The following is a 14,875-nucleotide window of genomic DNA, read 5'->3' as shown; positions in this document are numbered from 1 at the left end:
GGACCCTTCCGCCTCGGTTTTCCGTCGTTTTCTCTCGTGTATTCGTCCTTCCCTGTGTGTGTGACCCTGTAGGCTCATTCGATATAGCAGTATAACCCGAAATCTCTATTTCGGGTATACAAGTCATAGGCGGTCTCTAGCAAGACACTATGACTACCTATCTCGAATAGAGTTTGTTTGTGATCATACGAAAGCCAGTGATGATTCCGACTGATGATCCTTTTGTATCGCGATATCATATGTCGAACATATGGCATGGACAAGCCACCTTATCTGATTCGACTGCTTTCTTGTTCACTGAGTTCGACTGTCTGAAATAGACGATGTTCGTCTATAGTGCGGCCACACATTTCTACAGTCTTGCTCACACGAGGGGCCCAGCGATATCTCTCTCTTTTACGAGAGGTACAAATCCCGTCTTGACTATCTACAATCCAGTACATGATTCGTTTCGTACCTGATACACGCCTTTATAGTCCTCCTGTTACGCAGGACGTTTGACGTAATCAAAGCACGCAACTCCTCATGTTGGATTCTGTAGATATCTCAGGTCTTAGGATCCAATCATGGAATCGTCGTATGAGATTCAAGTCATGACGCTAGTCCATGTGACAATCTCATGCGGGTCAGTCCAGTATTCCGTTCTGCAACGAATACCTATGATCATGATCGTATCCAATACCTATGATCATCTATGTGATCATCAATCACACATCATACTAGTCTTATTATGTCGTTATTCCCATAATGACACAAGACTAGGGAGTTTAGTATCATTCGTAATGATACATGGATTTCATAACAGATCTAGCATGCAGGAACATGTAATGAACAAGATACTCTCATAAAAAAAAAACATATAGAAAGTATCAATACATCGAATGTATCTGAACAAAGCTCATAATCAGTACATCATAGAGCACTAAACCAACAAGATAGCGGATATTATGGACTAATATAACAAATTAGTTCTACATTTATGTATTACCATATCTGCATGTATTTCCAATTATTATTGTCAAAGTGTATATATTGGTGATCAATGAGAATAGAAGGCAAGGGAGATTTATGCCAAGTTTCAGTTTTAACATTGGCCAATTTTAAAAAAGGAGTGTTGGGTCAATTTTTATTAAGCCCATATCTTATAATGATTTATTGATTTAAAATAAAAAGTAGGATTTCTAGAACAAACAAGCTTACGTGTACTCTCTCCGTCACTTGACGTACTTTCTTCTTAATCTTATACTAACGTTAAATAGATTTTACATGTTTTTGATATTATATTTTATTATTAATAAAACAGCTGAAGAACACCATAAAAAATATATGCATTCCTTTTTTGTTTAAATTTCTTAAATGTTTTTTTTGTAGGGTCATTATTTCTTAACACCACATCAGCTTCCAGATTTTTTTTTTTGACGATGAAGTCGACGCGAGCAGAACATTTATCAACATGTATATCTCATAAATTATTATTTATATGCCGTTTATCAATATGTTATGCTCATATATTGTACTATTTTCCGTAGGTTTAAAGACAACATCGACATCGCATTAAAAATTGAGGAACCAGTCCATACGGTTATGAAAATGGAAAGTGTTTCTATATCCGAATTGTGTGACTTTATCACAATGTCAAAAATTCAGGTATGATGCGTTTCAATAGCCTAAAAACACGTACAAAACTTTGTTTACAACATATGTAACATACATTTAATTAACTTAAATATGATTCGTTTAATTTTTTATTATTGCAATCCGCCTCCAAACTGCATTATAAAATCATTTTTTTAATATTTTTTAGGATGCTGATTTTTTATGCAAAGCAACAATTACTGATGTTTTGACTAAAAATGGTTTGACCTACATTGTTTGCAGTAAGTGTTCTAGAAAACTATCAAAAACGTCAACATCATTGGTTTGCAGCTATTGTCACGATACAAACGCAGTTGGAGTACTAAGGTATTTTCATTGTGTGTTAAAATTACATTTTTTTATGAATGGTTTTGAAGTTTTAGTCATGTATTATTTTTGGTTTTGTAAGATACCGCGCTGAGTTAGTTGTTGATGACGGCAAAGACGTGGCTTTCTTCACTGTTTTTTATAGAGAAATGACTAGATTGCTTAACGTTCGTGCTGCAGATACAATAGAAGCTAACGTAAGTACTTTTATACATTTAACCTCTTTCCATCATGTTGTGTGTCCTTATTTTTGGGTAAATTAAAATATTTTATTATTTGCTTTCGAAATAGGTTACACATCTAGATGGCGAGGAATCAACATTGACGATGCCAAAATGTTTTATCCCTATCATCGAGAAAAAAGTGACGTTCCAAGTAAAAATCACACCGTATAATTTTACGGCTAAAAATAATTCTTTTACCGTGTCACACATATTTGAAGATGTTTTTGAAGCCAACGATGGGAAACAAGAGAAGATAAATATATCAGAGGTAACTAAAGTTAAATTACATATTATTTACAAAATTATATTAATAACGGTATAAAGACTCTTTTATAATGTCAATAACAGTAGGTGGCTGCACATGAGATGCACAACACATTGTTGGCGCTCAAACTAAGAAGACTCTCGGGAAAAAACAAACGCATCAAATAGAAATTACTTTATAAAGAAATATTTAACTATTTCTGTTTATTTCATCACTTTTACATTGTCTTTTGTTTCTAGAGTCTAATTCAAACTTACATATACTTATAATTTAATATTTTGGATTTTTCAAGAGTGGAATAAATGGATCGTTTTTTCGGTTCACAACAATATAACCTCAACTCTTTAAACCACATCCAACCTAATATGGTTTAATTAGATATTGTTCACTTCACTTCAATTTGCCTTTAAAGGAAAAGTGCATCCAATATGTTGGAAAATGTCCAAACTATACCTGCACGTTCCTATGGACCCGCCTGCCAAAGTTAAAGCCCCCAGAATTTGGTGATAACATAAATCCCGCTTAAAACAATTTTTTCCAGTTTTTTCACCTTCCTAATCTCAGACGTCTATACTTTGTTTAATTTGGTAAATTAATATTTCCAAGGTTGTCCATTTATGAACTGGTTCTTTGATATAAGATCATCTTATACATAAAACTTTATGAAATTGCCCACTATGTGTAGGCCAGTTGGTTAAAAATTAAATTATATTGGAAGAATATACGATGATAATCGCTTAATGCAGCAGCTCAGAGGAAGAAAGATAAGAAAGCAAACCTTCTTCGTGAGGCCAATAACCTGAACACTCCAAACCTCTCATCCACATCTTCCTGACTTCCAATGTGGTGTCGCTAGACGGTAACATTAAGGGGAGAAGAGAAGACAACTTTATCAATGGTTTCTGTTTGCGCAAAGGGCAAAACCAAATTAATATCTCCAAACCATATATAATTCTTAAAATAATGCAATCAAATTTTCTAAGAATCAAATCAAATCTAATGATTGAGAAAATGATTTAGAGTTAAAACAAACAATTATATATCCAATATACCTTTTCCTAATTTCATTCCTTTCCCAAAGAAATTCCTAAATTATAGCAAATTCATTAATGACAATAAAATATTACATATCTTTTTTATATTCTTTAATATATAAATTGTATTCACAACAATTCATAACAAAATCATCTTCAACACCTTACCGAGATATTACACAAACAAAATCTCTAAGCATCAACTCTATTACTTCTCCACACATATTACATTTTATCCCTTTTAACAAGGTCAGTTTTTATTCTGTATTGTGTTTTTCAATTATATGCCATGAATTATGTATATTTGATAAAATCTCTTATCATCATCCCAATCTTACTTTTATCCACATACTATACTTTGTATCTTTTATCAAGGTGAGTTTTTAATTGTGTTATGTTTTGCTATTATTGGCATGAATTCCATATATTATATTGTATATATTTTGATATAGGACGAATGTGTAGAAAACTACAAACCACAAGTGTCATAGTGATGTATGTATTCCTTAATACAAAAAATAGTTAATATTCAATTCATTTTAACATTTTAGTTGGGAAAATAAGATGTGCGGACATTATTCCAAATATTCCGTTGGCAAATACAGGCTCCTTGCGCCTACAGCAAAAAAATATTTTCATTAATGTTTAGTAATTACAATGTATTCAATATTACACTTACCTGTGGCTTTACAGCATTACAAAAAAATTTTAAAAAATATTCTATTTATTTGTTTGAATATATTTAAATTTTATTTTATTTCCCCCCATATCATACATCATATTTAATTCCTAGATTATTCAAAGATATTTATTTAGAATCAAATAAAAGCTCATGATTTAAGAATATTATCTATTACGTAATAAATAATATTTGAATCTAAAATACTATCTCAAGCAATATAATATTTTTTATGTAGATGTATATATACACATTTAATGATATTTACCACACATCATACATCATATTAAATTTCAAGATGATTGAGAATAATTAACTTATAATCAAATCAAACCTTATGATTTAAATATATTATTTATATCACAAAACTATTACGTGTTAAACATACATATTGTTTTTTTATTCAAAACCACACTTAAATCAATAAATAATCTATATAAGGTATATAAACAAATTTTAAAGGAAATTAAATTTTTACATGCAAAAAAAAACAAAAAAAAAATAACCGCAAAATCTTTACAGTTTTTTAAAAAGTGGTTTACATGTCTCTCACAAAATAAGAAAAACAAAAATACAATTTTTCGGAATTAAAAATAGAGCTAATTAGACAAAACACATAGATAGTTAGGACACACCTAAAAAAAAGGAAAAAAATGGTATACAATAATTACTGTTTTCTACTTTCTATGCTAAAAATGTCTAAACTTAAAATGTCGGCGGTACAAAACTCTTCGTAGAATGGAATATATATCAAAAAATATTGACCCAGCCAAAATTCTATAAACAGAATATTTCCCTACGATAGTGAACTTTCATTATTAATGGTTACAAATATATTAGTAAAATAATATATATATATATATATGCTTATGTGTATACGTATATATATGTACAATGTATATATATGTATATATATAAGTTCTGATAGGTATATATATTTATTTAGATAGATCAGATATGCTGCTTCGAATAGATTTTTTTAAACATGTAATAACCAAATTCTAACTTAAATAAATTGATTTGTTTTTGTCTGCATGTTCTCACAAATGAGTAGTTTGGAAATGGTTGTAGAAAACTTAAATTTACACAACTACTGTAATTATGAAAAACGTGTATGCAGTATTAAACTACATTCATATTGGTTTTGATACGAGCAGAATTTAATTGGAATATTAGTTGAATTCTAACTTATCAAAAATTTAATAGTTAATTCTCTTTGTATGTTACTGGATTGTTTGTGTATTCAATTTGAATTGGTTACATTTCTATTCTATTAACCGATAATTCCAAATATAATTTTAAGATCAAGTTGTATTCGACGTATTATGATGCCTTATTAGAATCGATTTTATAAATTCCTACTAGAATATGAAATGGTGATAAAAATACGATCCACATTATATTATTCGTTTTCTTAAAATATTTTTTGGCACATTTGGTTAATGAACACCCTTTTTTTTAGAATTTAAAACTTTTAAACCAGAAAAGAAAGGGTAAGAAATGAACAAAGATATATATAGACATAACGATATATAGACATAACGATCTGCGGGAATAAATGCAAATTGTTTTTGCCAACTTACATGTGTTTAAGTTGGATTATGCTGCCGTTGGTCCAGGAAACCTCTCATTCATTTTTACCTTGCTTTATATTTTTTTATCTTAATCGTATGATTACAAACATCTCTTATTATTATTAGTAGTATTATTGCACAGGATGCGGAAGCCAAAAACACATGCATCGCTGTCTCATCAAGCATCTAAGAGAACATCCATAAGTATGCTTTAATTCCAAACAACTATTCTTTTAATACATTTATCTTTAATAAAGTTCTAAAAATTGTATTCATCTTTCTAATCGTAGGTACTTTGAGAGATTGTTTTGAATGTCGTCCATGGTTTGCAGAGAAGTATATCTCTGCCATTAAGCCAATTAATGCAACCATAACTACCATAGAGAGAAATGCTAAAATCATCATTTTATATATATATATATATAATAATAATGTTTCAAAAACTTTTAACATTATACTTTTATAAAATATTAAATATATTCTATTAGTCAGATTTTTAGAAACACTCTTTAAATTGAAATATCCAACTAAATTTTGCAGCACAATGTGCAAAGAGGCGTAGCTTAAGACGTGCTATTACATTGGCTAAAGCTGTAGTTCATCGTAACAAAGGTATGAAATTTATGTTTTTTCGATATTGTTATATGACGACATACATCGTACATACAATAACAAATTATAAACAATCAAATTTTAAATCTATATTTAAAATTCCTAAGTACAACTCACACATAACATATAAATAACAATTATATTACATATATATTTGAACAAAAATACCTCCACCTATCAATCTCAACCTATCAATATCAAACTTATTTGATGTTTCCCCACTCAGCTGCTTATTGTCACTTTTATTTTTTTGGGTTGTACCTAATTGTTTAAAATATCACAACAGTAATAATATCAATGACAACAACATAAAAAAGGACAGCTTCGACATCGAGGCAAAACGGTTAGTTGTATAATATTTATCTTATATTATCTCAAACCATTATGAGCATAATACTAATTCTAACAAAATAAACAGGGAAATTTGTTCAAAAATGGACTACTAATAGTGATATGCTTCGATGCCCCTGCTGTCAAACATTAGTATGGCAAAAAGAGAGTACTGGTCGAAAGGATTGCAACGGAATTACATGTACAGTATATGTTGTATGCAAGGTAGGGTTAAACTCCCACCGGTGCTTGATCCCCCGGAAATTTTGGAAGAGCTATACAAAACGTCTGTTGGTTTTCGTACAAATATTAGAGCGTACAACTCAATTCTTGCATTCACATCAATTAGTGCCAAGGTCGACCAATCGGTAACATCAGGAAGTGGTCCATACACATTCAGAATCCACAGACAAAATCACCATCAAATAGGATCTCTACTACCTGTGGAAGGAAGACCTCCCCAGTTTGCACAGCTATACATATATGATACTGCAAATGAGGTTCGGAACCGCATGAGTACATTGAGCCGAAAATCGAGTGCTGGAGATTTAGATGAGAACATTGTGACATACCTCATTCAGATGATGGATGCATTCAATTGTCTTGCAAAGATCTTTAGAAGGGCAAGGGATCAGTATGAATCAGGCAATGTTTCAAATTTCACAATCACATTGGTGGAGCAAAAAAAACGTGGTAAGCAATATGAGATGCCAGTTGGTGAGGAGATTGTCGGTTTGATTGTTGGTGACATGTCAACAACAACTGGTGAAAGAGATGTTGTTTTACACCTCAAACCATCTACCCATTTACAACGAATAAGCGATCTACATCTGTTGTTTATGAGTCTAAAATACCCATTGTTATTTCCTTATGGACAGTATGGACTCCATGAAGAAATCCCATACATAAATGAACAGAAGCGATCAAGAGACGCTTTGTAACCATAAGAGAATTCTACGCATACCAGATACAAACAAGATTATCTGAAGGACTGACGATTGTTAAAGCTGGGCGTCTGTTCCAACAGTATGTGGTGGATACAATTGAGCAAGAAAGAATACGTTGGGCGAGAAACAACCAAAAGATATTGAGAGCCGATCTTTATAATAATGTTTTTGATGCAGTAGATAAAGGATACACCAATGCTAAAGTGTTGGGCAGAAGGGTCATTTTACCTCCTACCTTCACTAGAGGCCCATGGTATATGGTTGAAAACTACCATGATGCAATGACCATATGCATATGGTTTTGGGAACCCTGATCTTTTTGTCACTGTGACGGCAAACCCAAAATGGCAAGAGATAACTGATCATCTTAATGCCTATGGCGGAGAATCTGCACATGATAGGCCAGACATTGAATGCCGTGTCTTCAAGATGAAATTTGATGACATATTGTCAGATTTGAACGATGACATATTTTTCCCCAAGCCAATCGCTGGTAAGAAAATCTCTCCTCATCTAATGAAACAGAAAATTATAACTTATAACATTTTGGAATAGAAATATATTTACTTTAAGTCACACTTGTATAATCATTTTTGCAGTGATATACACCGTTGAGTTCCAAAAACGAGGCCTACCACATGCTAATATACTTATATGGTTGGAACCTATGTATAAGAGCCCTACAACAGCTGACATCGATCATCTCATTTCAGCAGAGTTACCAGGTAAAGAAACTGATTTTGCAGGATTCAAATTAGTTGAACAACATATGATGCATGGCCCCTGCAGTTCTGACAGACCACGCTCCCCCTGTATGGAGAAAGGAATATGTACGAAGAGATACCCGCGCCCTTACACGGAGCATACGACTGTTGATAAATCAGTGTATATTATATACAGACGACGAAATGAGACGTCCAAATTTGTGATGAAAAGAGATGTAAGATTAGACAACCGTTTTGTTGTCCCGCATAACTTAGAGCTTCTGAAGAAATACAAGGCACACATCAATGTTGAATGGTGCAGTAAATCGACAGCTATTAAGTATCTATTCAAGTACATCACAAAAGGGGTGGACAAGGCAACTATCATTATTCAGAAAGGTACGAGCACAATACATGGGACAGATAAAAAGACAGAGCAGGTGCATCAGAAAAATGAGATAAATGACTACTTGGAATGCCGCTACTTATCTGCATGTGCGGCGGTATGGAGAATATTTTCATTTCACATACATTATCAGAAACCTCCGGTCACAAGATTATTGATACATCTACCTAATCAGCACAGTTTGATATTTGACGACTCAACAAATCTTGAGCGTGTTGTTTCACGACCAGGCATACGGGAAACAATGTTTACTGAATGGATGCACACCAACAAACACTACGAAGAAGCAAGGCAGTTGACATATGTGGAATTCCCAACAAAGTTCGTATGGAATAACACTGGTAAATATTGGAGTCAGAGGAAAAAAGGATTCAATATCGGTCGAGTTGTAAACATCCATCCAGTTGCAGGAGAGCTATACTATTTAAGGATGTTAATAAATATCATAAAAGGACCGCGCAGTTATGAGGAAATTCGTACAGTTGCTGGTGTCAAATACAATACATTCAAAGATGCTTGCTAGGCAAGAGGATTACTTAGCGGCGATAATGAATGGAGTGAGGCAATAGAAGAGGCATCAATGTGGGCAACAGTAGGACAATTGCGTCATCTATTTGTTACACTACTCCTATATTGCGAAGTTGCCGAACCGCATAAACTTTGGGCAAAGTGTTGGAAGACACTTTCTGAAGACATCCAACACAAGAAACAGAAGGAATTCAGCTTTCCGAATTTACGCCTAACAGATAATGAAGTGCAACAATATACTCTTATAGAGCTTGAGAAGTTACTCATGCAAAATGATAGATCATTATGCGATTTTCCAAACATGCCGCTGCGTGATAAAAATATGCTCCTTCAAATCGAAAACACACTGTTGAGAGAGGAATTGCAGTTTGACGAGGTACGGGAGAAAGAAGAACACCATAGATTATTTGAGTGTCTGAATGAAGATCAAAAAGCGGTAAATGATGCAGTAATAGATTCTATTGACAATGGACGTGGTAGGCTCTTCTTCGTTTATGGAGTTGGTGGAACAGGGAAAACTTTCTTATACAGGACAATAATCTCTAAACTGCGATTAGAAAAAAGGATTGTACTCCCCGTGGCATCATCAGGTATTGCAGCACTGCTCCTTCCCCGTGGGAGAACAGCACACTCAAGATTCAAAATCCCTTTAAATGTTCATGATACTTCGACATGCGATATAAATCAAGGCACTATGTTAGCATAACTGATATCTAGAACATAATTAATCATTTGGGATGAAGCTCCGATGGCACACCGCCAAACCTTTGAGACACTAGATCGTACATTAAAAGATCTTATGTCCCTCAATGATGATTCAGCATCATATAAGACATTTGGAGGGAAAACCGTACCAGTTGGAGGGGATTTCAGACAAATATTACCAGTAGAAACAAGGAGGCCGTCCAGATACCGTTCTTGCGACAGTGAGTCGGTCACATCTATGGTCATCATGTAATGTCTACACATTAAGGCATAATTTGAGATTAAACCGATCTGAAATGGAATTTGTTGAATGGATCTTGCAAGTTGGGAATGGGACAACAAGAAAAACAGATATAATGGCTAATGAATCAGTCGGGGAAGATAAGATTATAATAGACAAGGCCTTAATACTCCAAAGTACGGGTGACCCTTTGGAAGTCATTGCAAAAGCTGCGTATCCACGTTTTCTAAACTCAATTTTAGATCATGAGTATCTTAAAGAGAGGGCAATCCTTACACCCAGAAACGAAACAGTGAATGAAGTAAATGAATTCATATACTCTCCAAACTCCCGGGAGAAACACCAGAGTATCTAAGTTCAGACAACATTGGAATAGATTGTGCGCAGAAACGGATTGGCAATCCCTATACCCCGTCGAATATCTAAACTCCCTAGAATTCCTTGGATTACCGAGTTATCGACTACATTTGAAAGTTGGAGCACCAGTGATGATGCTAAGAAACATGAATAAAAAAAAAAGGACTTTGCAATGGGACACGACTAATAAGAACTCAGTTAGGGAAAAGAGTTTTGGAGGCAGAAATTATGACATGACCAAACTCCGGGGAAAAGGTCTTTATTCCAAGAATTATTCTGTCACCAACAGATTCAAAACATCCCTTCACCTTGCGGAGAAGGAAATTTCCAATAAGATTATGCTACGCAATGACAATAAACAAAAGCCAAGGACAAAGTCTGAAACAAGTAGCCTTATATCTCCCACGTCTGGTCTTTACCCATGGTCAATTGTATGTTGCTATCTCCCGTGTTACTTCTGCAACATGATTAAAAATCCTAGATACTACGGAACACTCAGATGACAAATGTAGCATCACCAACATCGTTTACAGAGAAATCTTCAATGGACTACCAACACCATAAGGTTAGGATAAATTATAAGAATCTCATATTCATCATTGTTTGCCAAGAAAATATTAAAAATTAATTGACATAAAATAAATTGAACATCTTAGTATAAATATAAGTGTACCATATTTATATATATGACAAATTTTTTTAAATGTTTATACATCATTTAAAAATCCTAATATTGATATTTATCTACTAATCATATTCTCTCATCTTGCAGATATTATTGGAGTATTAATCTTAATTCAAAGATCAAACCTACGAAAGTCGACGTCAAGTCAGAAGATTATTCTCCGTTTATTATTGGAAAGGTAAGTTTTCACCATTTGTTTACACCGCAAGTAAAGCCATTTAAAAAACTTTATATATCTTATTACCTTTATACATATTAACATGTGATTTCGATATAAAACTGAACAACAATATCGTCAAACTATTTATATAGGATGATCTCGCAACAAATCTCCGTTCACAAATGCGCAGATTGAATGTCAAAAAAATTTTCATAGTCGTTACAGATGTAAACCCAAAGATGATCGACAATAATTATACAACAAAATTTTTTTCTAATTTTTGCCTAGGGCTTCAAGGTTTCCAGTGAAGCATCTATGTATATGTTTTAACAATATAATAGATTATGATAAATATTACATTTTACCTTTATCAAATATATGTTATATAGATCGGGTGAAAAAATTATTTTGTTACATCACCAAACCATTATAATAATGGTTTAAAATAAATACTACATTTTTATCTTTATCAAATATATATTCTACAAATAGAGTGGAAAAAAATAATTTGTAACAACACTAAACCATTGTAATAATAATATTTTAAAATAAAAACAAATATATAAATATCGTAATTATTAGATTAAATATCATGCTGACTTTAAGTATATATATGTATATTATATATTTATTGAATAAATATATTGTTTGCTTTTGTGTTTGATTATTTATTTTAATTTCAAGTTTTTAATTTTAAATCATATGTACAATGAAATGTATATTACATATATATATATTACAAATAATTGATGTTATAAGCTATATTAGGTACTAAAATTGTAAAATAGTATATATAATATAATATTTATAATTGAAACAAATATTATCGTAGAACATGAAGTTGAAATGTATCTGAAATATATAGATTTGTGTGAATACACGCATGTATATTTGGTTGTTGAAAAATGGCTCCTTATTTTTTATCTAAAAGTTTTACAAAATTTAAAATTTTACAGAGAATGCAATGACCCAGAAATTTTTGGAGTGTGTACCAACTGATCCATCGGAAAAGTTGCATCGCCACAGCTGTAGCCAATCGTTCATTGTCAAGTTATCTTTTTTCTCCTGTTCCCTGGATACCTACTTTGACTACTGCATGAATTGAGATCAAGTTTCGTAGTTTTGCCAAATGGATGATGGGCAAAGCTATTTCTTTAAGGGTTCAATCTGCCAATCAATGTATTAGATCGTGATGTTTGTGTTGGATTTGTATATTCATATTAATTTAGGATTTGTTATGTTCTATTCTTGGTAAGATTGATTCCGGTTTTCAGTTTTTTATTTTAGTTAGTCTTTAAATCGAAATGGCTACGCATCGTTTTTAATTCAGTTTCGGTCCGGTTCAGTATTATATAAAAATCCCACATGGTACGATATTTGAAATATCGAATGGTTCGGGAATATTTCGATTCGGTTCAGAAAATACCAAATGGTATTTCGGTATTTTAAATTTTATAAAAAATATAATATTAGTAGTTAATTATGGTATTTACTAATATTAAGAGTTTGTTTGTGTAATGGATTGAGATTAATTTTGATTTTTTTCCAAGTTTATAAGTACACAACTTTTATTTTGTTGTATAAAATTATTATGTTAGATCTCTTTACTTTTATATTATATGAATTATAAATATATTATAAACCGTACCGAACCGTTTTTTTCCGGTTCTTATTTGGTTTTTATTTATTAGTACCGTACCGTCCTAAACCCTAAAAATACCGAACCGAATATAATATACGGTACTACTTTGGTACAAAATTTCTAATACCGAATAAACATATCCTAAACCGAATCACGAAACGCCCACCCCTATATATGATATTCATTATATTCTCTCATGTTGCAAATATTGTTGGAGTTGTATTCTTTATACAAGGATCAAATTTACGATTGTTATCCTCGACTAAATAAATCATTATACACATATTATTAAAATAAATTAAATTCCAATAAATTAGTACATATATAAAATCAATAATCACCCGCGCGATTTCGTGGCCTAGTAAAAACAATATTATACATCCAACCGCTACGTAGTGGTATAAAGCTAAGTAAGTAATCAGTATGCAAAACGCCGTTACAAGAGCTATCGCCCTAACAGCGATCTTCACGATCTCGACGAACATGTCCTGGTCTCCTGCGCTCGATGTCTTCTCCGGCGTTCTCGTCGCAGTCCCTGTTTCTGACATGAGTTCCATGTGAGAACACCGACAATCACGATTCACAACCGGACCCAAAAGGATGGATGCGATTCTGATTTGGTTTGATGAGATGTGCTGTTGTTGTTTTACCTGATCTTTTGGATATTTCCTCCAACTTTCTCTTCGTTTCGGTCATATCCCGTCTCATCTCCCTCACCTCCTCCTTTATTTTCTCTAACTTCATCTTCATCTCGATCGTGTCCCGTCTCATCTCTCTCGCCTCCTCCTTCATTTCGTTCAACGGTTTCGACAGGATCTTGCTCTTGCCATCCCTGCAACCACTCGATGATCTTCTGCTTTCAACACAAATTCCATATGAACCCATAAGATTTGTCGGGAGATAAAAAGCCGCAGACCTATATCCATCGTACCCATACGCAAAAATCCAGAGGTTACACCCTTTTTTTCTTCAATGGAGAGATTCAACAGGCCTTCGGCCACCTGAGCATTTCGGTTATTAACGGAATAACCAAACCGATCCGAATAAAAAAATTAACCGAAAAAACCGATATATTTTTTTTTGAAAAAATGATTTTTTTATCTAAACCAAACCGAATAAAAAAATAACCGAACCGAATGGTTATAGTTAGGGGTAGACACTTCGTTTCTGAAATTTAATTCCGACCCGAAACCGAACCGAACCGAATAACGTTCGGTTCTAAACCGAATAAACCTTTCCCGAACCAAACCGTATAAATACCGAACCAAAATTCGAATCTTCCACTATGTGTAAATATTATAGTTTGATACTTATTTAGTATTCATATAATGGTATTTAGGGTGTCTATTTCAGATTTCGGTTTGGGTTATATTCGAGTTCGGTTATTTATGTTATAGAAAAATCATTTAAAAATCCGCCGTCGAACCCAGATCTAGAATCCGAAACCCGAGTCAGTTGAAAAAAAAAAATTGAACAAAATGAAGGAGAGATGACCTTTGGATGAACACCAACAGCGAAATTGTGGGGAAGGATACGCCGACACCACTCTCCCTCTCCGCCCACAGTACTGCAATTCATTCATCGTTACCATAACCAAATCATGCACAGATATTAATAATCAATAATTATATGATTTAGGAGATCCGAGCGATTTGAGAGAGAGTTTACGTTTGTAAGTCAAGGGTGGTTGACTCAACTGGTAAGTGGATATGCGCAAAGAGTGTTTCACCCACGTTCGAACCCCACTCTTGACCAATCAGTATTATCAGAAAAAAAGTTTACGTTTACAAGACGAGCCGCTAGAATCCTCATGGCTTTTG

This window comes from Tarenaya hassleriana, unplaced genomic scaffold, assembly GCF_000463585.1.
Source record: "Tarenaya hassleriana unplaced genomic scaffold, ASM46358v1 Cleome17, whole genome shotgun sequence".
Classification (NCBI taxonomy): Eukaryota; Viridiplantae; Streptophyta; class Magnoliopsida; order Brassicales; family Cleomaceae; genus Tarenaya; species Tarenaya hassleriana.
Note: the sequence above shows the minus strand (reverse complement) of the source record.